The sequence below is a fragment of the Phocoena phocoena genome, chromosome 18, assembly GCF_963924675.1.
Source record: "Phocoena phocoena chromosome 18, mPhoPho1.1, whole genome shotgun sequence".
Lineage (NCBI taxonomy): Eukaryota > Metazoa > Chordata > Mammalia > Artiodactyla > Phocoenidae > Phocoena > Phocoena phocoena.
The window spans coordinates 16467075-16493961 of record NC_089236.1 but is presented as its reverse complement, the minus strand read 5'-3'; the positions used below and the strand labels follow the sequence as shown (position 1 = coordinate 16493961).

Genomic DNA, 26887 nt, shown 5'->3' with positions numbered 1-26887 from the left:
TGTCCCAAAGGTCTCTGAGATTGTCTTCAATTCTTTTCATTCTTTTTTCTTTATTCTGCTCCTTGGCAGTTATTTCCACCATTCTGTCTTCCAGCTCACTTATTCATTCTTCTGCCTCAGTTATTCTTTTTTTTTTTTTTGCGGTACGCGGGCCTCTCATTGTTGTGGCCTCTCCCATTGCGAAACACAGGCTCTGGATGCGCAGGCTCAGAGGCCATGGCTCACGGGCCTAGCCACTCCACGGCATGTGGGATCTTCCCAGACCAGGGCACGAACCCATGTCCCCTGCATCGGCAGGCGGACTCTCAACCACTGCACCACCAGGGAAGCCCCTGGCTCAGTTATTCTTTTAGTGATTCCTTCTAGTGTATTTTTTGTTTCATTTATTGTGTTGTTCATCTCTGTTTGTTCTTTAGTTCTTCTAGATCTTTGTTAAACATTTCTTGTATTTTCTCAATCCGTGCCTTCATTCTATTTCTGAGATTCTGGATCATCTTTACTATCATTACTCTGAATTCTTTTTCAGGTAGGTTGCCTATTTCCTCTTCATTTATTTGATCTTGTAGGTTTTTACCTTGCTCCTTCGTCTGTGACATATTATTTTGTGATCTCTTTTTTTTTTTTTTTAATTGGGGGATTGTGTTCCTCTCTTACTGGTTGTTTGACCTGAGGCTTCCAGCACTGGAGTTTGTAGGCTGTTGGGTAGAGCCGGCTCTTGGTGCCAAGATGAGGACCTCCAGGAGACCTCACTCTGATGAATATTCCCTGGGGTCTGAGGTTCTCTGTTAGTCCAGTGGTTCAGAGTTGGAGCTCCCACCACAGGAGTTCAGGCGTGCCCCCCAGGTTGTTAACCAAGATCCCACAAGCCATGCAGGGCAGAAAAAAAAAAAAAGGAGAACAATAATATAGAGTAAAAAATAAAATAAGATTAGAAAACTAACAGATATGTTAGAAAATATATGTATACATGAAACAACTGGAAGGTAAAACAGAACCACAGTAGCAAAAAAGAGGGGAAAAAAAAAGAAAGCCAGGAAGGGCCTTGGCTATGGGGGGTGGGGTTTAGGTGGGGACAGGGCCTATGTTTAGGACCCACAGGGCTGGAAAAACCCCGGGTCGGGGGCGGGGCTTAGGCCCAGCACAGCCAGAGTGGCCCAGGAGTGCCTCTGGCCTCAGAGGGCAGAGGACCAGGTCCGGGACCCCAGCAGGCTCCCTGGGCCCAAGTGGACAAGGGAAACACTAGGCACATTTCCCCCAATCCTCCGATCCTGGAGGGTCCCTCACCAGTGGCCTCTCCTCTTCTTCCCCCCCACTCCTATGCCCCTAGGACCCATGTGGTCGGAGGGGGCCCCAGAAGGCAAGGGACCAGGCCTGGAAGCCCAGCAGGCTTCCCGGGGCCTGAGTGGGCGGGGGAAATGCCCTCCACACGTCCCCTGATCCTCCGGTCCTGGAGGGTCTCCCTCACATCCGCCTCTCCTCCTCTTTTCCCCTCCTCCCTCCTTCCTACACCCCTAGGACCCATGCGGCCAGAGGGGGCCTCAGAGGGCAGAGGACCAGGTCCAGGAGTCCAGTAGGCTTCCTGGGGCCCAATTGGGCAGGGGAAACACTAACCATGCTCCTCCCTGATCCTCTGAGCCCCCAAGGGTCCCTCAAGGCATGGGAACCCCTCCCCTCTTTCCAGCCACCCCTCAGGGGCACCAGTCCCGTCTGGCCTCCACTTCTCCTACCCCCCTTTCCCCCGCCATGTCCTACTTGGTCACTCAGGGGTTCCTCCTGTCTCTTTGGGCATCGAGGTACCCCACCAGCATCTGGTAAGTGCCCTAGCTGTGGGAAGACAGGAACTCCGTGTCCTCTCACTCTGCCATCTTTGCTAGTGTTTTAGTGAGAATTTTTACATCAGTATTTATTAGGGATGTGGCTTGTAGTTTTCCTTTCTTGTAGTGTCTGTTTCTGGTTTTGGTGTCAGGGTAATGCTGGCCGTATAAAATAAGTTTGCGAGTGTCCCCTTTTTTTCACTTTTTTGGAAGAGGTTGAGGATTCACATTCATTCTTTAAATGTTTGTTAAAATTGATTAATGAAACCATCTGGTTCGGGGGTTTTCTTTGTTGGAAGATTTTTGATTACCAAATCAATCTCCCTACCTAATTGGTCTGTTCACATTTTCTATTTCTTTATGATTCATTCTTGGTAGGTGTATTTTCCTAAGGATTTTTCCATTTCTTTTAGATTGTACAGTTTGTTGGCACATAATTTTTCATAGCAGCTTCTTACAATCCTTTGTATATCTGTGATATCAGTTATACTGTCTCCTCTTTCATTTATAACTTTTAACTTGGGTTCTCTATTTCTTTCTTTGGTTTGTCTAGCTAAAGTTTTGTCAATTTTTGTTTATATTTTCAAAGAACCAACACTTAGTTTTGTTACTCTTTTCTCTTGTTTTCCTGTTCTTTATTTCATTTATTTCTGTTCTAATCTTTATTATTACCTTCCTTTGGCTAAACTACGGTTAGTCTTATCTCTTCTAGTTCTTTGAGGCATAGACTTAGGTTGTTTATTTGATATATTTCTTGTTGCTGTATAGGTGTTTATTATTGTTAGGAACTTTCCTCTTATAACTACTTTTGCTGCATCCCATAAGTTTTAGTATGTTGTTTTCATTCGTCTAAAGGTACTTTTCAATTTTCCCTTTGATTTATTATTTGATCCATTGGTCTTTCAGAAGAGTGTTGTTTAATTTCCATGTATTTGAGGGTTTTCCAGTTTTCCTCCTGTTACTGACTTCTAGTTTCATGCCACTGTGGTCAGAGAAGATACTATGATTTTGATCTTCTTGAATTTGCTAAGACTTATTTTATGGCCTAACATATGACCTATCCTAGATAATGTTCCATGTGTGTTTAAGAAGAATGTGTGTTCTGCTGCTGTCAGAATGTTGTGTATGCATCTGTTAGATCTATTTAATCTATGGTGTTGTTCAAATTTGCTGTTTCCTTATTGATTCTCTGTCTGGATGATCTAACCATTGTTGAGAATGTTTTACTAAAAACCCCAACAATTATTTATGTTGTTCATTTCCTCTTTTGCTCTGTTAGTTTTTGCTTTATATATTTATGTGCTCCAGTGTTGGGTGCATAAATTTTAATATGGTTGTATCTTCTTGAAGGATTGACCCCTTTGTTATTATATAATGACCTGCTTTGTATCTTCTTACTACTTTTAAAGTTTATTTTGTCTAACATAAGTATAGCTATCCCTGCTTTTTTTGGTTACCATCTGCTTGAAGTATCTTTCTCCATCCTTTTTCTCTCAGTCTGTGTGCATCTTTAAGGCTAAAGTCAGTCTCTTGTAGGCAGTATATCATTGAATCTTGTTTTTCTTAATCCATTCAACCATTCTTTTTCTTTTGATTGGAAAATACAATCCATTTATGTTTAAAGTAATTATTGATACTTAAGGACTTAATAGTGCCATTTTGTTAATTGTTTTCTGGCTATTTTGTAGATCCATTGTTCCTCACTTCTTATTCTGCAGTCTTTTTTGTGTTTTGATGTCTTTTGGTATCAATATGTCTTGACTTCTTTATGATGCTCTTTTGTGTAATTACTACAGGTTCTTCCCTTGCAGTTACCATGAAGCTTACATAAAATATCTTAGAATTATAACACCACATTTTAAACTGATAACAATTTAACTTTAAGAGCATTCCTAAAACTTTACACTTTCATTTCTCCTCCCCTCACATTTTAGGTTTTTGATGTTACACATTTCATATTTTTTATATTGTATATCCCATAACAGATCACTGTAGTCATAGTTTTTACTATACTCATTTTTTAACTTTTAAATTAGAGGTGTAAGTGAATTACACATCACCATTACCATATTACTGAGTTTAACTTTGACTATATATTCACCATTACCAGTGAATTTCACACTACCTTCTTATGTTTTTATAATGTTAAATAGCACCCTTTTACTTCCACTCAACTCCCTCTAGCATTTCTTGTAAGGCAGGGTTAGTAGTTGATCTTCCTTATACAAACTTTTGTTTGTTTGGCAAAGTCTTTATCTCTACTTCATTTCTGAAGGAAAGCTGTGCTGGGTATAAAATTATTGGTTGACAGTTTTTTCTTTCAGTATTTTGTATATATCATCCCATTTTCTCCTGGTCTGAAAAAATTTCTGTTGAGAAACCCACTAGTAGTCTGTGGGGGTTACTTTGTATGTAACTTGTCTCTTCTCTATTGTTGCTTTCAGAATTCCCTGTCTTGACTTTTGACATTTTAATTATAATGTCTCAGTGTAGTCTATTCAAGTTCAACCTATCTGGGGTCCTTTAGGCTTCATGGATCTGCATGTCCATTTCTCTCCACAGATTTGGGAAGTTTTCAGCCATTATATTTTAAATATACTTTTTGTCCCTCTCTTACTCTCCTTCAGGAATTCTCATAATGTAGATACTGTTTCCTTTTATTGTGTTCCATTAGTCCCATAGGCTTTCTTCACTATTTTTCATTCTTTTTGTTTTTGTTCCTTTGACTGGATAATTTCAAATATCCTGTCTGCTAGTTCATTGATTTTTTTTTCTTCTGCATAGTCAAGACCATTTTTGAAGCTCTCTATTGAATTCTTCAGTCATTGTATTTTTCACCTCTAGGATTTCTGTTTGTTTGATGCCTTCTGTTTCTTTGTTGAACTTCTTGTTTTGTTCATGCATTGTTTTCCTAATTTCGTATAGTTGTCTGTGTGTTCCTGTAGGTCATTAAACTTCTTTAAGAGGGTTATTCTGAATTTTCTTCCAGCTCTTCATAGATCTCCACTTATAGGGGTTAGTTTTTAGAGCTTTATTAGTTTCCCATGGTGATGTCCTATTTATCTGATTTTTATTGACCCTTGATTCCTTACATTGATATCTATGTATTTGAGTGCTTTCTTTTCCAGAACTTTGCAAGTTCACTTTGGCAGGGGCAGTTCTTTACTAGTTTGCTCAGCTTAGTGTTCTGGACATGTCAGCTGGTACCATACTTGGGCAGGAAGGGCTTACTGTCAGCGTCTGTTTTTGGATGAGGCCTCTGCCTGGGCTCTGAGGTCATGGGGAGGGGAGTGTACCACTGGCTGTGAATACTGGATGGGACTCTTGGCTTGGTTCCCTGCCCAAAAAGACTGTAGGATGGGCTCCACGTTTGTCTGGACTCTCTAGTCAGGCTTCCTAGATGGTCGGGACTGGGTATTATACTCTGCAGTTGGCTGGGCTATGAATTAGTTTCCCTGCCTGGGGATGTAGCAGAACAGGGCCCAAGGCACTGTTTTGGGGACCCAAATCAGGCTGGACTGTGCACTGAATATCCTGGTCAGACGGGGCCTTAGTTTTGCTTGCAGACAGGGAAAGCCCTGTGCTGTGCTCTCTGTTCATGTGCCACTGTGGACAGGGCTGTGGGGTGGGCTACGTAGCTTCTCCTGTGTTCTGGTTAGGTCCCCTGGTCAGGTGGGCTGAAGGCCATGTTCAGCAGTGGATGGAGCTATGAGTTAGTTTCCCTTCCCAGGCAGGGCCCCATATAGTCCCCAAGGCCGGCAAGGCTCTTGTTTGCAGATCAAATTAGGCAGAACTATATTCTAACTTCCCTGGCCTGATGGGCCAGCATCCTAGCTCTGCTGATGGGCTGGGCCATTGGCCAGGTTCTCCACTCAGTGCTGCTGTAATTGGAGTTGCAAGATGGGCTACACAGATTGCCGGGAGCTCTGGTTAGGTTCCCATGTTGTTTCAGGCTAGAGGCTGTATTCAGCTTTGGGTATGGCAATAAATGACCTTCCGTGCATGGTTGGGACTTCAGAACAGTCTCCAGGGACAGCAAGGCTCTTCGGGAATCAAATCAGACAGACTAACACACTAAGCTCCCTGGACAGATGGGGCTACCTTCAGATGCAGAGTTGTGGGTCAGGTTCTCCGCTCAATTGCTGCTGGGACCAGGGCTGCCGGGTGAGCTACTGAGATTCCCAGAAACTCTGTGTAGGTTTCCTAATTAGCAGAGTTGGAGGCTGCACTCAGCACTGGGCAGAGCTGCAGGTTAGCTTCACCGCTAAGGTGGTGGGGGTGGGGAGTGGGGATGCAGAGCACACCTCAAAGCTGAGAAGACTCTTCTTTGAGAAGCTAATCAGGCAGACCTGTGCACCAAACTCTCTGCTCAGACGGGGTCACTGGCTTGTCTCTGCAGACTGGGGGAGCTGCTGGCCAGGCTCTCTGCTCAAGTGCTGCTGGTCCTTGCCATTTCCCAGGTGGTCAGGCAGGGCCCAAAGCTACCTCAGCAGTGGGCAGAGGTATGAATTAGCTCCCCTTCCCGGACAGAGCAGGAGAGTTCACGGCAAGCAGCTTTCCAGGTGTTCTGGAAGGCTTTCTGGTTGGGCAGAGCCAGGAGCTACACTCAAGTAGTCTGGCTATGAATTAACCCTCTGCCTGGGCGGAGAAGAGAACTGGCTCCCAACCTGGCAAGGCTCTTTGTTTGTGGTCTTGACTCAAGCCGGCCTACACCCCAAGTTCCCTGGCTGAACAGTGCTGCTGGCTTTGCTCTGGGGATGATCAGCTCTGCCCGCCGGACTCTTCGCTCGAGCGATGCTGGGCTACACAGCTTTGAAGCGTTCCCACCTGGCTCTCTGGTCGGCAGGGCCAGGAGCTACCCTCAGCAGTGGGCGGGCTCTGACTCAGCTGCCCTGCCTGGGTGAGGGGACAGACCTGCTACAGAGCTGTGAAGGCTCTTCATGTGAGGTCCCACATGAGGCAGACCTGCACCCTGCTGAGTTCCCTGCTCAGACTGTGCCACCATCTTGGCTCTGCACATGGGCAGAGCCACTGTTGGGACCACTACTTGGGTGCTGCAGGTAGGAACTGAGGCTGCCAAGGTCCCAGCACTGGTTGTTTCAAGCCCCTCCCACCTTTTCCATCATAGATCCCCAGAGTCAAACCCCACAGGCTCCGCTGACATTCTTATGAGGCAGGACCAGAGCGGGGCCTCCCATGAAGTGACCCGCAATGCTGGGGGAGCTGGATGTCCCTGCTGGGCTCTCTTTTCCCACTGGAGGAACCAGGGACCCAGGGGAGACCTCTCCGTGCGGTGTTGTGCTGGCCTGGAGGAGGAGCAAGGCTGGCAGTGCGTAGCTGCTCTTCTTACCCTTCCAGCGCAGTCTGTCTTGGTCTCTATGTGGAGGGGATGCTTTAGCCTCACCCCATGTTCTAGAATTTCCTCAGTGGCATTTTGCCCATGAATGGTTTGTCGACAAAAAAATTAATCCATCGATCTAAGAAAGAGATGGAAAATTTTATTCTAGCCAAGTTGAGGATTATAACCTGGGAACGGCCTCTCAGAAAAGCTCTGAGGACTGTTCCGCCTGTTAGAGGTCAAACACAGTTATATAAGTTTTTGAAACAGAGGGCTGCACATTAACTGATGTATTCTTGACAGTTTACACAATCCAGACCTAAGCGAGTAGGGGGTTGTGGTTCATCGTGGCCCCTTACAAGATTAAGAAGGAATGTTATCTTTTAAGGAGTTGTCTTGTTGGTGCTAAGAGAATGTTGCTCGTTATGACTGAGCAGGTATTTCTGCCGATGGGGAGGTTTGGTCGATGCATAATGTGTATACACAGTGCACAGTAGAGGGTAGGGAGGAGGCCAAAGGGCAGAAAAAACTTTTTTTCAGTTTAAATTTTTCTTGTCTTGCCATAAAATATGAATTATATTTCACAGGTTGTTAATTGTTCTTCTTGGGAGGGGAGCAAAGTCAGCAACAACCTATGTTGCCATCTTGGTGATGTCACTCCTAGGAAAGGATCTAGAATAGTAATCCTGGCACACAGTAAAGGTCTATTAAGTGCTTGCTGCTGCTGTATCATCAACATTATCACCACCACACCATCATCATCAGAGCTAGTAAGCCACTTGCCCCAGGCCGCAGGGCTGACAAGCATCCTAACATGGATTCAGGTGCACAGAGGAGGCTCTGCCATTAGCTGAATTTGGTGGCTGCCCAGGGCCTCCCAACTTCAGGGGCCTCTCTCCAGACCACAACAAAGCACCTTCCTGCCTGAGACAAGAATGCAAGACGCTTGCTTGGTACACGTGAACATCTCAGCCACATACATGGGATTTACGTAAATTACTTACGTAAATTATCTCTATCTTAGAGATGAAGGCTGAAATACTTAGGAGTAAAATGTTACGAAAGCCACAAGTTGCTCTCAAGTGGTTCAACAAAAAGCTATATGTAGATTCTACTACATATACATATTCTCATACATATGCGTACACGTATAGATAAACCAAATGATAAAATGCACATATAAAACATATCTGTACATTGCAGATAAAGGGAATAAGACAAAATAATATTTGTATCTAGGGTGTTCCTTCTATTCTTTCAATATTTTTTGTATGTTTGAAAAGCTTCATAATAAACATTGGAGAAAAGTACACATATTTTTTAACCATTTTAAGGGATAGTTTGGGGGCCTTTCATCTGTATAGCCCACTGCATGGACATTGTCAGATTTTTATTTAGAATGTATAAAAGCTATAGTATGGTAGACAAAATATCAGATAAATTCAGTGCTTCTCTACTCCTGAACTGGATAGCTGAAGCTGCATTTCAGTATGCATTAGTGACCAGGAATCTTCCCATTTGACCACAAAGCCAATTAGCAGGGCTCAGTAATGCTACGTGGATACACGTGCAGTTGTTTGTTTATGGCAGAACTTGGTAGCTATACTTTGTGATGCGGCCGATTATGAGCGATGTGGATTAACGATTTGCAATACTGTAAGTTTACAGCCATTGTAAAAATGTATGCAAGTAGGAATGGAAGTAGCAAGGTCAGAAACTTGAGTTTTATCACACTAAAAGAACGACTGATTCATATTCTTTTGGCTGAGGCCAGTGAATCTGCCTAAGATGTTTTATTCAGGTTTGTACTTCAGGAGCTTTGATGTTGGTTTATTTCCTTGGTTTTTTTAATTGAGGTATAACTGACAAAAAAATATTAGTTTCAGGTGTACAGCATAATGATTCTATATTTGTATATTGCAAAATGATCACCACAGTAAGTCTAGTTAATATCCATCACCATACATACTTATAATTTTTTTCTTGTGATGAGAACTTTTAAGATCTACTCTTTTAGCAACTTTCATATATGCAGTAGAGTATTATTTAACTATAATTACCATGCTGTACATTACAGCCTCATGACTTATTTATTTTATAACTGGAAGTTTGTACCTTTTGACCAACTTAACCCATTTTGTCCATCCCCAACCCCCTGCCTCTGGCAACCACCAATCTGTTCCCTGTATCTATGAGTACGGCGTTTTTATTTTTTTAGATTCCACATATAAGTGAGATCATACAGTATTTGTCTTTCTCTGACTTATTTCGCCCAGAATAATGCCCTCAGGGTCCATCCATGTTGTCACAGATGGCAAGATTTCATTCTTTTTTATGGCTGAAAAATATTCAGCTGTGTGTATGTATATGTATATGTACGTGTGTGTATGTATATATACACATACATATATGCCACATCTTTATTTTTTTTAATTGAAATAGAGTTGATTTACAATGCTGTGCCAATCTGTGCTGTACAGCAAAGTGACTCAGTTATACATGTAGACATTCTTTTTTTAATATTCTTTTCCATTATGGTTTATCCCAGGAGATTGGAGATAGTTGCCTGTACTATACAGTAGGACCTTGTTGTTCATCCATTCTAAATGTAATGGTTTGCATCTACCAACCCCAAACTCTCGGTCCATCCCTCTCCCTCCCCTCCTCCCCCTTGGCAACCACAAGGCTGATCTCTATGTCTGTGAATCTATTTCTGTTCTGTAGATAGGTTCATTTGTGCCATATTTTAGATTCCACATGTAAGTGATATCATCTGGTATTTGTCTTTCTCTTTCTGACTTATTTAGTGTGATAATCTCTAGTTGCGTCCATGTTGCTGCAAATGGCATTATTTCGTTCTTTTTTACGGCTGAGTAGTATTCCATTGTATGTACATACCACATCTTCTTTATCCATTCATCTGTCGATGGGCATTTAGGTCCTTTCCATGTTTTGGCTATTGTGAATAGTGCTGCTATGAACATAAGGTGCATGTATCTTTTTGAATTATAGTTTTGTCAGGGTATATGCCCAGGAGTGGGATTGCTGGACCATATAGTAATTCTATTTTTAGTTTTCTGGGGAACCTCCGTACTGTTTTCCATAGTAGTTGCACCAATTTACATTCCCACCAACAGTACACAAGTGTTTTGTTTTCTCCACATCCTCACCAATACTTGTTAGTTGTTATCTGGTAGATAAGAGCCATTCTGACAGGTGTGAGGTGATATCTCATTGTGCTTTTGATTTGCATTTCCCTGATTAGTGATATTGTGCACCTTTTCATGCACCTGTCGGTCATATGAATGTCATTTTTGGAAAAATATTCAGATCCTCTGCCCATTTTTAAATCAGATTGTTTGGGGCTTTTTTTGTTGTTGTTGTTTTGCTATTGAGTTATATGAGTTCTTTATATTTATCAGATACATGACTCGTAAATATTTTCTCCCATTCAGTAGGTTGCCTTTTCATTTTGTTGATGGTCTCCTTTGCTGTGCAGAAGTTTATTGGTTTGATATGGTCCCACTTGTTTATTTTTGCCTTTGTTGCCTTTGCTTTTGGTTTCAAATCCAAAAAATCACCTCCAAGACTGATGTCAAGAGCCTACTACTTAATTTTTCTTCTAGGATGTCTATGGTTTCAGGTCTTATATTCAAGTCTTTAGTCCGTTTTGAGTTCCTTTTTGTGCATGGTGTAAGACAGAGGTCCAGTTTTCCCAGTGCCATTCATTGACGAGACTGTCCTTTCCTCATTGTATATTCTTGGTTCTTTTGTCATAAATTAATTGACAGTAAATGTGTGGGTTTATTTCCAGGCTCTCTATTCTGCTCTGTCAATCTAGTCTCCGTTTTTATGCCAATACCATACTGTTTTGATTACTATAGCTTTGCAATATGTTTAAAATCAGGAGGTGTGATACCTCCAACTTTGTTCTTTCTCAAGATTGCATTGGCTATTCAGGGTCTTTCTGTGATTCCATACATATTTTAGGAATGTTCTGTTTCTATGAAAAATGCTATTGGAATTTTGATAGGGATTGCATTGGGAGGTTTTTGGCTACTGATTCAATCTTGTTACTGGCAATCTGTTGAGATTTTCTATTTCTTCATAATTCAGTCTTGATAGGTTGTATGTTTCTAGGAATTCATCCATTTCATCTAGGTTGTCCAGTTTGTTGGTATATAATTGTTCATAATAGTGTCTTATGTTCCTTTGTATTTTTGTGATATCAATTGTGACACCTCTTTCATTTCTGTTTTTATTTATTTGAGTCCTCTTTTTTCTTGGTGGGTATAGATAAAGGTTGTCAATTTTGTTTATCTTTTTAAAAACCAGATCTTAATTTCATTGATCTTTTCTTTATTGTCTTTTTAGTCTCTATTTCATTTACTTCTGCTATGATCTTTGTTATTACCTTCTTTCTGCTAACTTTGGGCTTTATTTGTTCTTGTTTCTCTACTTCCTAGAAATGTAAAGTGAAGCTGTTTGAAATCTTTGTTTCTTGATTAGGCGTTTATCACTATGAACTTTCCTCTTAGAGTTGCTTTTGCTGTATTCCGTACGTTTTGGTATGTTCTATTTTTATTTGTCTGAAGGTAATTATTATTTTTCTCTTGATTTCTTCTTTGACTCATTGGTTGTTCAGTAGCATGATGTTTAATCTCCACATATTTGTGGATTTTCCTGTTTTCTTCTTGTAATTGATTTCAAGTTTCATACCATTGTGGTTGGAAAAGATGGCGGATATGATTTCAGTCTCTTAAGTTTATTAAGACTTGTTTTGTGCCCTAACATATGATCTACCCTAGAGTGTGTTCCATGTGCACTTGACAGTGTATGTATATGATTTTGAATATTCCAGAATGAAAGTCATTTTAGTCTAAAATCAATGCATTACTTAACTATTTGTTGTCAGAAATTGCAAATAGATTTTTCTCTCTTGGACCTGAAAAGATAAGGATATATTCCTAAAAATGAGAAGCAAAGAAAATACCTAAAACTGCTAGGCTGAAATCACACCTCAGTCATTAGGCTATTGGCTACCTGTTCATTTCCTACAAATTTTCAGGAAGTAAGCTTTTGCAGTCTTAATTGCCACCTAGCTTTCATATAAATAAGATTTTTTAAAATATTCTTTTTTGATACAGAAGACTTTCTAACAACATAAATGAGAAATATAATTTATTTAAGAGAAAGCCTAATGTTGGACCATCTAAGCAGTGATCTCAAGTGTAAGGATTAGGATGCCCTTCTGTTAATGTTCAGCCTGGTCATCTCCATACTGTGGCCCAGTAAGGTATTCCCTTCCCAGTGGTCCTTTGTTGAGAGCCCCCTCCCCCATTCACACAGGTACAGCCAAAGCCCCATGTTAGACTAACCTAATCCTGCCTTCCAGCTGTAGTTGATGTATGTCAACTATCTGTGCACTGTCATTTTCGCATTGGGGAACTGGTATTGACTGAGAAAATAAGTTAGTCTCTGTCCAGATGGCTGAAGCTCCAACATATAAAGCCTGGGAGTGGTCAGCAGCTGTGTTTCCTACCGTGTAGAGAAAGCCACGCTACCATGAAAGAAAAGAATAGCTCTGACCTACAAGAAAAGGCCTGAGAAGAGAAAGAATGGGCCTTATTGTATATGAATCCTTAGCTCTGCTTATTCCCATGGCTTGCTGCCCTTCTGCAGTTATGAATGTCTCCTCAGTATTCTTACGTAAATCTTTCTTTTTAACAGTTTGAGTTTCAGTCCTTGACAACCAAGGGAGTAATACATTCAATCTTAGAGGACAAAATTCAGTTTTGATTGCCATCTTTTGAAAGGGCCGTAGAAAGGATCAATGGGAATAGCTGACGAAATAGTAAACAGGATCAAGGAGGAAGCTTCAAGGGCTTGTGTATTGTTAAATAAAGAAACAGTTTTACAGCGTTTTCCTAATGCTATAGAAAGACGGTCTTTAACCTCCTTTCACCAGAGAATATGGGGTTAGGTCAGAACTAATACTTTTTCTGTTAGTCAAAAATCCAGACTCCTGGGACTTCCCTGGTGGTGCAGCGGTTAAGAATCCGCCTGCCAATGCAGGGGACATGGGTTCGAGCCCTGGTCTGAGAAGATCCCACATGCTGCAGAGCAACTAAGCCCATGCGCCACAACTACTGAGCCTGTGCCCTAGAGCCCGCGAGCCACAACTACTGAAGCCCACGCGCCTAGAGCCCGTGCTCCGCAACAAGAGAAGCCACTGCAATGAGAAGCCCACACACCACAACGAAGAGTAGCCCCTGCTTGCCGCAACTAGAGAAAGCCTGCACACAGCAACGAAGACCCAACTCAGCCAAAAATATAGATAGATAGATAGATAGATTGATTGATTGAAAAAACACTCCAGAGTCCTGCTGTGCCATTGGTGTGACCACCCTTGGCTGTGTGTCTTCATTCAGGAGAGAATCCAGTTGTTCGGCCCAGTATTTTTGCTTGTTTCCCTTTGGTCAGGTGTCCACTCTTGGCTCAGTCACTTAGGTAGCAGGAGCAGGATCATGTGACCTGAACACATGCAGCTGGGACCTCCGAGGAGGTAGAGACACTGGAGGCCTGTGGGTCCACGAGTGGCCACAAGAGGATGCCATGTTGGAGCGTCCTGGAAGTCAGTACGTGAAACTGTTTTCCCAAGATCCCCTTAAGTCTAATGATGTTGATAGCTGAGTTATGAGCCAGTCTAACACCTTTCTTTCCTGAACCTACCTCTCTCTTCAGTTGCCCAGCTGCTTTGGGGTCACTACTTTAACACCTGATCACATGGGACATTTTTTTAAAATTAAGTTTTATTGGCATATCGTTGCTTTACAGTGTTGTGTTAGTTTCTACTGTACAGCAAAATGAATCAGCAACACATATATCCCCTCTTTTTTGGATTTCCTTCCCATTTAGGTCACCACTGTGCATTAAGTAGAGCTCCCTGTGCTATACAGTATATTCTCGTTAGTTATCTATTTTATACATAGTATCAATAGTATGTATGTGTCAATCCCAATCTCCCAATTCTTCCCACCGCCCCCCCCGCCCAGTGTGGGACATTTCAAATGGCTGGGCTTTCCAGGCTCAACTGGCTCATCCTTCCATGAACCCAAGAACACCTGGTTATCAGCAGACTGCAGAGACAGCAAAGCCCTGGGAGATGTAGAGTCCAATGGAGTAACATGTAAATATCTTAAGCGACGCAAAGACTTGCAGAGCTAATGAAGCAATGATGGAAGTTGCCACAGTCTGAGGGGAGGATGCAGAAATCTATTCATAGAGAGAAATTAGATAGCGATTTGACTTAAATCCAGCAAGATGGACCATGCAGATAACCTCTTTAACTCCTGGAATCCCTGTTTAGCAACCATAAAAGAGGGCCCTATTTGTCCCTCCTTGTTGGAACTCCTCTTGGCCAAAATAGCTGTCCACATGCAACCTCGGTCAGCTCGAAAAGCAATGCCAAATTGTTTGGGATAACAGAGTTATCTCCTTAGTGGATGTGATGTCTTAATCCCAGAATAAAATAGGAAGTATAGAAATAACAAAGTAAACAAAACCTGTGTTAAAAAGTTTGTGTTAGGTTCAGAAATAATTTGTTCATGTCTGGTATTTAAGAGTTTGTTGTGTTTTCGAGAATTTGGTCTATGAGAACAAGAGATCAGTATTGTGATTCCAATTTAAAATGTAGCTTAGAATTGATTTATATTTGCTGTTTTAAGTAGAGGGATATGAGAGTCAAGTTATTAAGTTTGTAACACTGAAACATTTAAGAGGATTTAATAGTCGACATTTCTATGTTTAATTGATTAGATTTACTAGAGTTATTTAGGGACTGAAAAGGTTTTATTAATCAGACCACTGAACTACTTAAAAAGAAAATCAATACATTAAATGTATAAATGCAGTTTAAGATGTTAAAGGAAGTTAATTAAGCTGCAAGAGCCCTTTTAAAAATAAGTGTTAATTATTAACATTTGCTAGATCTATTAGTTGAGTAATAAGATTTGGGAATTGAACTCAAATTAGTAAGTTTAAGGAAAATTTGGGCTTGAAATGGGTAGCTGTATTTAATTGGATATTAATTTTTCAGAAGTAGTTTTTAGATAGTTTTCTGTGCACAAAAGGAGATCAGAAAACCTAAATTGATAGTCAAGAATTTTCACTGAGTGACCAATGGGATGTTAGTTTAATCCCAGCCAGAACTAGTCCAAGTACAGCCAGGCTGTTCCCAAGACAGTAGAAGGTCCAAGGACCCAACTATTGAACTGGGTGAGCGTGGGGCCAGGGAGACAGTTCTGTGGGCCACTCTTACTCATGGTGTTCTGGTAGAGGTCCTGTTTACTCCGGGCACTCCCAGATCGCATAGAAATGGGGATCTAGCCCATCCTCTCAACAGTCCTCTGAAACTTCAGCGTGGGCCCAGCCCAGAGCAGTGACCCCAGACCCATATTCGTCCTCCAGTCCTGATATCCCAGCGGGTTACAGTGGCTGGTGCTTCTTTAGGCAAATGGGCCAGTGACTGCATGTCAGGTTGTTGCTGTATCTGAATATGCAAGCCTGAAACAAGCCATCCTTTATGACATCTGGATATACTTGCATCCTATCTTGTCTTGAGTAAAAATGCTTATTTAATTGGCATATTCGTTGCACATCTATCAGGTTGTCCCATCTTCAGATCCTTCTGTTTCTGCATCTGTGTTTTGAACAGTAAGCACTTCAAAGACTGGATTTTTTTTTAATTTAATATTTTTACTTGCTTTTCACCACCCAAGAAAGCCCACACATAATTCTGGTCGGGAAAGCTCCTAAGGACATAATGAGTACTACTGCTTTGCAGACAATAGCCACAGTGAGTTCTTGACATATATCTGGCATGCTTCTTATTAACTCAAGAAATGGGAGGCACTGTCCTAAATTCTGTTTGCTGAGTAGAGGCATTGTTATTACAGGACTAATCTCAACAATCAACATTTTTCCCCAGTGAGGCGGATTCATGGAAAAGATTAGATCCATCTTTGCGCTTTAGACTCTACAATGACAGTGATGTCCGTGTATTCTGGGGAAGGCTAGATGGAGCTTTTGTTCAGCCCGGGTCTTTTTTCTGTGGGGCAGTTAGTTGATCTCTTCTGATGTAGGCAGCCTTGTGTTCCTGGCCCAAGCATTACAAATGTATTCAGTAGTTCTCTGTTTTAAGTGAGTTAACAGATAATACTGCAAGAGGAAGCTTAGGTAAGCCATAGCTTACCAATGTGCCAGTGGAAACTTATTCTTCGGAATTTCCATTATCCATATTTTCCAAACAGAGGTTGAGAGGACAAGTTCAGTATATTTTAGCCAAAATAATTGTATAAAACGAGGGGAAAAAGTGAATGCTAACCTAATTAACATAGTGGGGGGTTAGACAGAGAGAAAAGAATGTTCCTGTGTGCTAACTCTGCTTCTCCCACCAGCTTTCTTAGTGAAAGTTACATAAGGCACAGTTTTCTGGGTCTAGGTTTTCAGAATCACAGATTTTTGGAGCTGGAAGGTGGCAAGAGTTTACCTCACAGAAAGTAAGAAAGAGGGTTTTTAAATTTTGAAGAGTATACAGTTATGAAAATATATACTCGCAAGTCATTCAGAATATCACTTTCAGTAGCCATAAAGATAATTACGCGCCCTGGGCACAAGAGAAAATCAGGAAGTTGGACTAAAACAGCAGTCCCCGTTCTGGCTGGACGTTAAAATCACCTGGGAAGTGTTTCAACTGATGCCTGGGACCCACCCCAGAGATTTTGTTTCATTTGCTCTAGAGTGGGGTATTTTTAAAAGCTTGCCAGGTGATTCTTATGTGCAGCCGGAGTTGCAAACTACTGGCCTGCCTAATACAATTAATTCCACTCTAACTTCTCTTGGCGTTATTTCATGACAGCCTCGGTCTTGAGGACTCTGCCAGTATCTGTTCTGGCACATATGTGTGTTCACTGCCCTAATGACAGCGTCAGGGGCTGAAGTTGAGAGTGGCCAGGAGGGGAACAGTAGTCTGGCAGTAATGTAACCTTGCCCAAGTCAACTGGAAGGTTTTGAAGATGTTCACGAGACATGACTCCTTGGTGTTGCCTCATTTTAAGTGTGGCTCCTCATCTGATATGGGCAGCTAGCTCAGCCTTGCAATAGCATTGCCTTTGAGTTTTGATAATTCTTTTTTATTTATTTATGCCAGACAGTAGTGATGGGTGCCCAATTATCCCTGAATTAGTCATCGGAGTCTAGGCAGAAAAACAGAGGTGTTAAGAACCCTACACTTGAAATTTTGAGAAGCTCCAACTGTGAGACCAGCCGTTTCCCTCTATAAGGCATGCCAGGTGACCCAGTTCAGCAGAACCGGAACTTCTTCCAGCCCCATCTCCATATAAGAGGGCTGGGGGCATTGTCAGGTCAATAAGTTATCTTTGGGAGGATACAGCCCCTGTGCTTCCTCTAAGATTCAGGGTCCCCAAACCACACTCCCTTCCTGCCTTCATGAACTAGGGGACTAGTGTCTCTTGTCACTGACCGGCCGATAGCTTCCATACCAGAGAGCGCAGATATAAAACATTTACGTCATTGCAGAAAGTTTTATTGAACAGCACTGCTCTAAGAAATAAGACTCGGGGGTAAAAGTAGAGCCTTCTTTTTTTTCCACTACAAGCTTTGTAGAACCACAGTTGACCCTTGAACAAGGCAGTGGTTAATCCACATATAACTTAGAGTCAGCCCTTGGTATCCATGGTTCCTTTGTATTCACGCCATATGGTACTGTAGTATTTAGTATGGGAAAATATCCACATATAAGTGGACGCATGCAGTCAAACCCGTGTTTTTCAAGGGTCAACTGTACTTTGTTTTTAAAACTGTCTACATATCAGTTTATAAAAATAAAAAGTTTTTTAAATGATGATGAGGGATTCCCACAGAAGTTTTGAATGCTGAGTTTATTTAAAGGCGTTATGTTTCCATAGTACTTAAGCAGTGGTTCTCAGCTGGGGGCATTTTTGTACTCCTTCCATGCCTGAGAACATTTGGCAATGTCTGGAGACATTTTTGGTTGTCTCAGTATGGCAGGGGAGAGAGGGGTGCTACAGGCATCTGTTGGGCAGCATACAATGAATGTAGAGGGCAGCCTCCCACAGCAAGGAGCTCTCCGGCCCAAAACGTCAGTTGTGCTGAATTGAGAAACCTTGAGCTAAACTAAATCTCTAAGATTCCTACCAGGTTCCCAAATATATATGTGTGTGTGTGCATGTTGACTTAAATGAATAATCCTCTGACCTACAATATAGTAATTAGTTAAAGGTCAGTCCCACAGGCTAGCATTATACCTTCAGTGAACTAGAAAACTAAAAGGAAGAATTGAAACAATTATCTGGGTAATTCAAAACCAAAAATACACTTTCTCTTGATTAATGCTCAAATAAAGTAAAAATGGGATTTTTAAGAATTTCAGGTGCAGTGTGTTGCTTTGATAACATTTATATATTACAATATTATTACTTCAGTAGTGTTAGCTAAAAGCTTTATCATGTCGATTATTTTTTGTGTGTATGGAGAATGATTAAGATCTACACTCTTCGCAACTGTGAAGTTTATAATACAGTATTGTTGACTATAATCACTTTGCTGTGCATTAGAGCTTCAGAACTTACTCATCTACTAGTTACAGGTTTGTACCCTTAAATGACAACCCTCCAATTCCCCCACCCCCAGCCCCTCGTAACCACCATTCTACTCTCTGTTTTTACAGGTTGGGTGTTTTTAGATTCCACATATAAGTGATGTTTGTCTTTATCTGACTTACCTCACTCAGCATAAGGCCCTCAAGGTCCATCCCTGTTGTCACAATGGCAAGATTTCCTTTCTTCTCATGGCTGAATAATATTCCATGGCATATATATATTTTCTTTATCTGCTGATGGACACTTAGGTTGTTTCCATGTCTTGGCTATTATACATAATGCTACCATGAACATGAGGGTGCAGCTATTTCTGTGACATAGTGATTTCATTTCTTTTGGACATACTCCCAGAAGTGGAATTGCTAGATCATATGGTAGTTCTATTTTCAATATCTTGAGGAAACTTCATATTGTTTTTCATAGTGACTGCATCCGTTTATATTCCCACCAACAGTGCACAAGTGTTCCCTATTCTCTGCCTCCTTGTCAGCATTCATTATCTCATCTGTTTGACATAGCCTTTGTAACAAACAAGAGGTGATATCTCATTGTGGTTTCGATTTGCATTTCCCAATGATAGTGATGTTAAACACCTTTTCCTGTACCTCTTGGCCATTCGTATATTTTCTTTGAAAAAATGTTTACTCAGGTCCTTTGCCCATTTTGTTTGGGTTGTTTTTTGTTTGTTTTTGCTATTAGGTTGTGTGAATTCTTTATATATTTTTTGATATTAACCCCATATCAGATATGTGATTTGCAGATATCTTCTCCCATTCCATAGGTTGTCTCTTCATTTTGTTGATCATTTCTTTTGCTGTGTAGAAGCTTTTTATCTGATCTAGTCTCACTTGTTTATTTTTTATATTGTTGTTTGTGCTTTAGATGTCATATTCAAAAAATTACTACCAAGACCCATGTCAAGGAGCTTTTTTACTATGTTTCTTCTAGGAGTTTTATAGTTTCAGGTTTAAGTCTTTAATCCACTTCAAGCTAATATTTGTGAGTGGTGTAAAATAGGGGCCTAGTTTCATTCTTTTCCAAGTGAATATCCAATTTTCCCAACACCATTTATTGAAGAGACTGTCTTTTCTCCATTGAGTATTCTTGGCTTCTTTGTCAAATACTAGTTGACCATATATGCATGGACTTATTTCTGGGATCTCCATTTTGTTCCATTGGTTTATGTATGTATATTTTTATGCCATATCATAAAAGCACACAGTTTTGATTACTATACCTTTGAAATATAGCTCACATCAGGTATTGTGATGCCTCCAGCTTTGTTCTTCTTTCTCAGGATTACATTTGCTATTTGGGGGTCTTTTATGATTCCAAACCCATTTTAGGGTAATTTTTTCCATTTCTGTAAAAAATGTCATTGGAATTTTGATTGTGATTGCACTAAGTCTGTGGATCACTTTGGGTAGTATGGGCATGTTTACAATATTAATTCTCCCAATCTAGGAACACAGGATATTTTTCCATTTATTTGTGTTTTCTTCAGTGTCTTATAGTGTTCAGTGTACAGATCTCTCACCTCCTTGGCTAAACTTATTCCTAAGTATTTTGTTGTTTACAGTGCCATTGTAAATGGAATTGCTTTCTTTTTCTTTTTTCTTTTTTTTTTTGGAAAGAAACACTTGTATTTCTCAGATAAACAGTTTACATGGATAATATTTTTGCACAGTTCATTATTACTACTGACACATGTATTAATCAGCTTGCCACATGTTGGCACAGCTGTGGTGGATTTGTCCAAATCTCTACAGATTTTTCTTTCTCTGCTCAGAGGTAGTTTTCTTTTTTTTTTTTTCACACTGTATTTTATTCTTACAAGAGGTAAATAAACTGACACCAAGCATTGTAAATGGATGACCACAACAAAAGCAACAATGATTGCAATTACCAAACACAAAGCACACTCATACTATGTCATAATATTGACATTCAGTCCAGGAATCCTCCACTGTAACAGGTCCTTTACTTTGCAGTGAAAATTGATTTGTATATTTTTTGCCTCTGAGTCCTTGTAGGATTTTTTTTTTACTCAACAGAAAGCCACAAAAATTATTATCATTCCCATCAGTTCACTCAGTCCCATGTAATAAATTTTTCTTCATCTTGATTTTTTGTTAGCACTTTTATGAATTCATCAGTTTTCCATTAGAGTTCTAAAAATGCTTATTCATTCAGGTCAGCAGTATAGTCAGTTACCAGAAACCTGTACTTGTCAGAGTCTTTTCCATGAATTCCTTGAAGATGAAACCCTTTTATAGGAACATTTTTGCAAAAGCATCAGAGTACACCCAGAACTGTCTGTAAATGACAAAAGACTTAAAAATGACCACGGTTAAAGATTGATGAAAGTTCATAATAATGCAGTTGGCAAGGAAATTTAGTTATTTCTGAGATATACATTTTAAAGTAATAACTAGAATTATGACTTATAACATTATACCAGAACATATAAGATTTTTAGAAATTTCATGTAATGTCTGAAACATTTATATTAACATTTCCATACAAATAACCCAAAGAAAGTTTAGTATTAGTTATTTTTGTTTGTTTTTTTATACTACAGGTTCTTATTAGTCATCAATTTTATACACATCAGTGTATACATGTCAATCCCAATCGCCCAATTCATCACACCACCATCCCCACCCCACCCCGGTTTTCCCCCCTTGGTGTCCATACGTTTGTTCTCTACATCTGTGTCTCAACTTCTGCCCTGCAAACCGGTTCATCTCTAGGTTCCACATACATGCGTTAATATACTATATTTGTTTTCTCTTTCTTACTTCACTCTGTATGACAGTCTCTAGATCCATCCACATCTCAACAGATGACTCAATTTCGTTCCTTTTTATGGCCGAGTAATATTCCATTGTATATATGTACCACAACTTCTTTATCCATTCATCTGTCAATGGGCATTTAGGTTGCTTCCATGACCTGGCTATTTTAACTAGTGCTGCAATGAATATTGGGATGCATGTGTCTTTTTGAATTATGGTTTTCTTTGGGTATATGCCCAGTAGTGGGATTGCTGGATCATATGGTAATTCTATTTTTAGTTTTTTAAGGAACCTCCATACTGTTCTCCATAGTGGCTGTATCAATTTATATTCCCACCAACAGTGCAAGAGGGTTCCCTTTTCTCCACACCCTCTCCAGCATGGTTTGTAGGTTTTCTGATGATGCCCATTCTAACTGGTGCGAGGTGATACCTCATTGTAGTTTTGATTTGCATTTCTCTAATAATTAGTGATGTTGAGCAGCTTTTCATGTGCTTCTTGGCCATATGTATGTTGTCTTTGGAGAAATGTCTATTTAGGTCTTCTGCCCATTTTTGGATTGGGTTGTTTGTTTCTTTAATATTGGATTTTTTCAAAAACCCTGGATTTTTGTTTCTTTAATATTAAGCTGCATGAGCTGTTTATATGTTTTGGAGATTAATCCTTTCTCCACTGATTCATTTGCGAATATTTTCTCCTATTCTGAGGGTTGTCTTTTTGTCTTGTTTATGGTTTCCTTTGCTGTGCAAAAGCTTTGAAATTTCATTAGGTCCCACTTGTTTACTTTTTATTTATTTATTTTTGTGGTACATGGGCCTCTCACTGTTATGGCCTCTCCTGTTGCGGAACACAGGCTCCAGACGCGCAGGCTCAGCATCCATGGCTCATGGGCCCAGCCGCTCCGCGGCATGTGGGATCTTCCCAAACCGGGGCACGAACCTGCGTCCCCTGCATCGGCAGGCGGACTCTCAACCACTGCACCACCAGGGAAGCCCCCATTTGTTTGTTCTTATTTCCATTATTCTAGGAGGTGGATCAAAAAAGATGTTGCTGTGATTTATGTCAAAGAGTGTTCTTCCTGTGTTTTCCACTAAGTTTTATAGTGTCCAGTCTTACATTTAGGTCTCTAATCCATTTTGAGTTTATTTTTGTGTATGGTGTTAGAAAGTGTTCTAATTTCATTCTTTTACATGTAGCTGTCCAGTTTTCCCAGCACCACTTATTGAAGAGACTGTCTTTTCTCCATTGTATATCCTTGCCTCCATAGGTGCATGGGTTTATCTCTGGGCTTTCTGTCTTGGTCCATTGATCTATGTTTCTGTTTTTGTGCCAGTACCGTATTGTATTGATTACTGTAGCTTTGTAGTATAGTCCGAAGTCAGGGAGTCTGATTCCTCCAGCTCCATTTTTTTCCCTCAAGACCGCTTTGGCTGTTTGGGGTCTTTTGTGTCTCCATACAGATTTTACGATGATTTGTTCTAGTTCGGTAAAAAATGCCATTGGTAATTTGATAGGGACTGCATTGAATCTGTAGATTGCTTTGGGCAGTATAGTCATTTTCACAATATTGATTCTCCCAATCCAAGAACATGGTATATCTCTCCTCCTGTTGGTATTATTAATTTCTTTCATCAGTGTCTTATAGTGTCCTGCATACAGGTCTTTTGTTTCCCTAGGTAGGTTTATTCCTAGATATTTTATTCTTATTGTTGCAATGGTAAATGGGAGTGTTTCCATAATTTTTCTTTCAAATTTTTCATCATTAGTGTATAGGAATGCAAGAGTTTTCTGTGCATTAATTTTGTATCCTGCAACTTTACCAAATTCATTGATTAGCTCTCGTAGTTTTCTGGTGGCATCTTTAGGATTCTCTATGTATAGTATCATGTCATCTGCAAAGAGTGACAGTTTTACTTCTTTTCCAATTTGTATTCCTTTTATTTCTTTTTCTTCTCTGATTGCCATGGCTAGGACTTCCAAAACTATGTTGAATAATAGTGATGAGAGTGTACATCCTTGTCTCATTCCTGATCTTGAAGGAAATGCTTTACAGTTTTTCACCATTGAGAATGATGTTTGCTGTGGGTTTGTCGTATATGGCCTTTATTATGTTTAGATAAGTTCCCTCTATGACCACTTTCTGGAGAGTTTTTATCCTAAATGGGTGTTGAATTTTGTCAAAAGCTTTTTCTGCATCTATTGAGATGATCACATGGTTTTTATTCTTCAATTTGTTAATATGGTGTATCACATTGATTTGCGTATATTGAAGAATCCTTGCATCCCTGGGATAAATCCCACTTGATCATGGTGTATGATCCTTTTAAATGTGTTGTTGGATTCTGTTTGCTAGTATTTTGTTGAGGATTTTTGCATCTATATTCATCAGTGATATTGGTCTGTAAAATTTTGTGTGTGGTATCTTTGTCTGGTTTTGGTATCAGGGTGATGGTGGCCTCATAGAATGAGTTTGGGAGTGTTCCTTCCTTTGCAATTTTTTGGAAGAGTTTGAGAAGGATGGGTGTTAGCTCTTCTCTAAATGTTTGATAGAGTTCACCTGTGAAGCCATCTGGTCCTGGACTTTTGTTTGTTGGAAGATTTTTAATCACAGTTTCAATTTCATTACTTGTGATTGGTCTGTTCATATTTTCTGTTTCTTCCTGGTTCAGTCTTGGAAGGTTATACCTTTCTAAGAATTTGTCCATTTCTTCCAGGTTGTCCATTTCATTGGCATAGAGTTGCTTGTAGTCTCTTAGGATGCTTTGTATTTTTGCAGTGTCTGTTGTAACTTCTCCTTTTTCATTTCTAAGTTTATTGATTTGAGTCTTCCCCTCTTTTTCTTGATGAGTCTGGCTAATAGTTTATCAATTTTGTTTATCTTCTCAAAGAACCAGCTTTTAGTTTTATTGATATTTGCTATTATTTTCTTTGTTTCTATTTCATTTATTTCTGCTCTGATCTTATGATTTCTTTCCTTCTGCTAACTTTGAGTTTTGTTTGTTCTTCTTTCTCTAGGTCCTTTAGGTGTAAGGTTAGATTGTTTACTTGAGTTGTTTCTTGAGGTAGGCTTGTATAGCTATAAACTTCCCTCTTAGAACTGCTTTTGCTGCATCCCATAGGTTTTGGATCATCGTGTTTTCATTGTCATTTGTCTCTAGGCATTTTTTGATTTCCTCTTTGATTTCTTCAGTGATCTCTTGGTTATTTAGTAACATATTGTTTAGCCTCCATGTGTTTGTGTTTTTTACGTTTTTCCCCCTGTAATTCATTTCTAATCTCAGTGTTGTGGTCACAAAAGATGCTTGATATGATTTCAATTTTCTTAAATTTACTGAGGCTTGATTTGTGACCCAAGATGTGATCTATCCTGGAGAATGTTCCGTGTGTACTTGAGAAGAAAGTGTCATCTGCTGTTTTTGGATGGAATGTCCTATAAATATCAATTAAATCTATCTGGTCTGTTGTGTCATTTAAAGCTTCTGTTTCCATATTTATTTTCTGTTTGGATGATCTGTCCATTGGTGTAAGTGAAGTGTTAAAGTCCCCCACTATTATTGTGTTACTGTCAATTTCCTCTTTTATAGCTGTTAGCAGTTGCCTTATGTATTGAGGTGCTCCTATGTTGGGTGCATATATATTTATAATTGTTATATCTTCTTGGATTGATCCCTTGATCATTATGTAGTGTCCTTGTCTCTTGTAACAGTCTTTATTTTAAAGTCTATTTTGTCTGATATGAGTATTGCTACTCCAGCTTTCTTTTGATTTCCATTTGCATGGAATATCTTTTTCCGTCCCCTCACTTTCGGTCTGTATGTGTCCCTAGGTCTGAAGTTGGTCTCTTGTAGACAGCGTATATATGGGTCTTGTTTTTGTATCCATTCAGCAATCCTCTGTCTTTTGGTTGGAGCATTTAATCCATTCACATTTAAGGTAATTATTGATATGTATGTTCCTATGACCATTTTCTTAATTGTTTTGGGTTTGTTTTTGTAGGTGATTTTCTTCTCTTGTGTTTCCCACTTAGAGAAGTTCCTTTAGCATTTGTTGTAGAGCTGGTTTGGTGGTGCTGAATTCTCTTAGCTTTTGCTTGTCTGTAAAGCTTCTGATTTCTCCATCGAATCTGAATGAGATCCTTGCCGGGTAGAGTAATCTTGGTTGTAGGTTCTTCCCTTTCATCACTTTAAGTATATCATGCCATTCCCTTCTGGCTTGTAGAGTTTCTGCTGAGAAATCCGCCATTAACCTTATGGGAGTTCCCTTGTATGTTATTTTTCGTTTTTCCCTTGCTGCTTTCAATCATTTTTCTTTGTATTTAATTTTTGTCAATTTGATTACTATGTGTCTCGGTGTGTTTCTTCTTGGGTTTATCCTGTATGGGACCTGCTGCACTTCCTGGACTTGGGTGGCTTTTTCCTTTCCCATGTTAGGGAAGTTTTCAACTATAATCTCTTCAAATATTTTCTCTGGTCCTTTCTCTCTCTCTTCTCCTTCTGAGACCCCTACAATGCGAATGTTGTTGTGTTTAATGTTGTCCCAGAGGTCTCTTAGGCTGTCTTCATTTCTTTTCATTCTCTTTTCTTTATTCTGTTCCACAGCAGTGAATTCCACCATTGTGTCTTCCAGGTCACTTATCCGTTCTTCTGCCTCAGTTATTCTGCTATTGATTCCTTCTAGTGTAGTTTTCATTTCAGTTATTGTATTGTTCATCTGTTTGATTGTTCTTTAATTCTTCTAGGTCTTTGTTAGACATTTCTTGCATCTTCTCGATCTTTGCCTCCATTCTTTTTCCGAGGTCCTGGATCATCTTCACTATCACTATTCTGAATTCTTTTTCTGGAAGGTTGCCTATCTTCACTTCATTTAGTTGTTTTTCTGGGTTTTATCTTTTTCCTTCATCTGGTACATAGTCCTCTGCCTTTTCATCTTGTCTATCTTTCTGTGAATGTGGTTTTTGTTCCACAGGCTGCAGGATTGTAGTTCTTCTTGCTTCTGCTCTCTGCCCTCTGGTGGATGAGGCTATCTAAGAGGCTTGTGTAAGTTTCCTGATGGGAGGGACTGGTGGTGGGTAGAGCTGACTGTTGCTCTGGTGGGCAGAGCTCAGTAAAACTTTAATCTACTTGACTGTTGATGAGTGGGGCTGAGTTCCCTCCCTGTTGGTTGTTTGGCCTGAGGCAACCCAACACTGGAGCCTACCTGGGTTCTTTGCTGGGGCTAATGACAGACTCTGGGAGG

At 40.1% G+C, this 26887-nt stretch overlaps 1 protein-coding gene across 1 annotated transcript in view; it reads left to right on the top strand.

The window, feature by feature from the left end:
- The window catches only part of FAM124A (family with sequence similarity 124 member A), a 105902-nt gene that overhangs the window by 48129 nt on the left and 30886 nt on the right, over window positions 1-26887 (top strand). The window lies entirely within an intron of this gene.